General features: G+C 43.8%; 1 pseudogene; it reads left to right on the top strand.

The window, feature by feature from the left end:
- The first annotated feature begins 1,159 nt into the window (after nucleotides 1-1,159).
- Nucleotides 1,160-1,853, top strand: LOC138097392 (GTP:AMP phosphotransferase AK3, mitochondrial pseudogene; annotated as a pseudogene).
- Nucleotides 1,854-2,409: the final 556 nt, after the last annotated feature.

Raw genomic sequence — 2,409 nt, 5'->3', positions numbered from 1 at the left:
TTTCCAGGCAAGAGTACTGGAGTGGGGTGCCACTGCCATAAATGGCCCATAAAACAGATGAAAAGATGCTCAATCTCACTTACACTGAAGAAATTAAAATTAGTATACTTTCTCACCTCTTTGTTGGTCTACTGAAATAGCCAACTGCTCGCCATCTTGCAAACGAAACAATTGTCTAAAAGTAAAAATCATGTCCATCCACTGCTAGAAACCCAGCTTCCCAGTTCACTTATTAAATATATTTAACCATAAATTACACTGTTCTTTAACCTAAATTGTATCAGTCTGAAACTTTTTGCATTTACAATATCAGAAATCTTTTCATGTTAGCACATAAATCTGTCTTTTTACCTGCTGGGTAGTATTCCACAGGTGCCCTTAGCTATTCTCTAATTAATACACAGCTAAATTGTTAACAATTTTTTTGCTGTTACAAATAAGGCTGAAATGAACATCGTGTATGTGCCTTCTTGCCACATGAGAGTGTTTGTCTAAGGAAGACACTAAGAAGTAATTTCTTAAAAAAATAGCCACTGCCAAGTTGCCTTCCAAACAAGCTGTGAGGACACCCCACCAGTGGAGTGTGAGAGGCCTACAAAACAACTTTGCTGACATTTGCTTCTAGATGCTCTGAACTGTCCCACTATCTATTCCTGTGACTTGTACCATCTTTACCTCTGGGAAATTCTTGTCTTTAATTATCTTTTTTTTTTTTGGCCACGTGGGCATGTGGGATCTTAGTTCCCAGACCAGGGATTGAACCCAGGCCCTCGGCAGTGAGAGGAAGAAGACTTAACTACTGAGCCGCCGGAGAAGTCCCTTTAATTTTCTCTTTAAATACTGTATCCCTCCCTCCTCTCCTTTTTCTCCTGTGAATAGCGTAACTTCTGAATCTACACTTCGTTTCATTTTCCTTTCAGACTTCCCATCTCCTCCACCTGTACACCCTCCTGGGGGGAATGTCCTGACCCAATCGTTCCTTTCACACATGGCCTCTTCCACACCGTCCCTTGGCCGTGGGTCGCACCCTCTGAAGCAGCACATCGTCGGGGCACTGCCCCGGATGCCGGGCAGCGGAGGCAGGGCCGAGCGCGCAGGCACAGCTGGTGTCCCCCCAGGGGCCCAACCATCTCCGTGGTCCCGGCTTCGCTTGGCAGCCATGGGCCCATCGAGGCAGCTCTTGCACTCCATGATCGTGGGCGCCCCGGCTCCAGCAAGCGCACCCAGGCACTGCGCATTACCAAACACTTCCAGCTGAAGACCTTCTCCAGTGGGAATCTGATCTGAGACAACATGCGAAGGGACACAGAAATCACGGTGCTGGCCAAGACCTTCATGGACCAGGGGAAGCTCATCCCGGATGACCTCATGATTCGGCTGTTGCTCCAGGCGCTGAAAAATGTCACCCAGTATACCTGGCTGTTGTGTGGTTTCCCCAGGACACTTGCACAGGCTGAAGCCCTGGACAGAGTCCATCAGGTACACCTGGTGATGAACCTGAATGTGCCGTTTGAGGTCATTCGGCAACGCCTCGAGGCTCGCTGGGTTCATCCAGCCAGTGGCCGGGTCTATAACCTCGGACTTAACCCTCCCAAAGCGGTCGGTGTGGACGATGTGACTGGAGAGCCTCTCTAAGCGTGAGACGATAAATCTGAGACACTTAGCAAAAGAATGAAGGTTTACCAAGACCAAACGAAACCCGTCCTGGAATATTATCAGAAAAAGGAGTGTTGGAAACATTTTCTGGAACAGAAACCAATAAGATCTGGCCCTGTATGCAAGCTTTCCTGCAAACCAAAGTCCCACTGAGACACCCAAAAACTCAGTTACTCCAGGAGGAAAACTCCTTGTGATCAGCAAGATGAACAGAACTATTCCTTCCTTCACAAGAAGTTCCTTGTTTTAAGACTCCACCATGTACGAATTCTTTGAAAATTATGTTAGTTTTATTTCTGTGGATTTTATTCTGGACATAAAGGATATGCCAAATGAGTCTGATGATAAGAATTGTCTTTTTAAATTGTCTAGTGTGTTTTATCCAGCTGTCTTCAATGGGTGTGCAATGAGAAAACATCAGAGATGTCTAAACTTTAAAAAATTCTTTTAGACCAAAACTAAAAGAGCAATTGGTAGTAATCTAACTTTTGTTTAGTAATAATAAGTGACTGGTAAGGTTTTATATTTTTCCAGAAAAGTAAAATATTAAAATACTAGTTTGGAGAAAATATTTCATCAGAAGCTTTTGCATAGCCAGATGCCAAAAAAAAAAGAAGAAAAAAGACATTTCTAACACGAAGGACATGATTTTATGAGACGCTATCTCTATAAAATTCCAGATAAAAATAATTGAATGCAAAATGTGAATTTACTGCTGACTTTAAGAAATCTATGTAGCCACATGAGCTACAT

The sequence above is a fragment of the Capricornis sumatraensis genome, chromosome 2, assembly GCF_032405125.1.
Source record: "Capricornis sumatraensis isolate serow.1 chromosome 2, serow.2, whole genome shotgun sequence".
Taxonomy (NCBI): Eukaryota; Metazoa; Chordata; class Mammalia; order Artiodactyla; family Bovidae; genus Capricornis; species Capricornis sumatraensis.
Note: the sequence above shows the minus strand (reverse complement) of the source record. Positions and strands in the feature narration are given on the sequence as shown.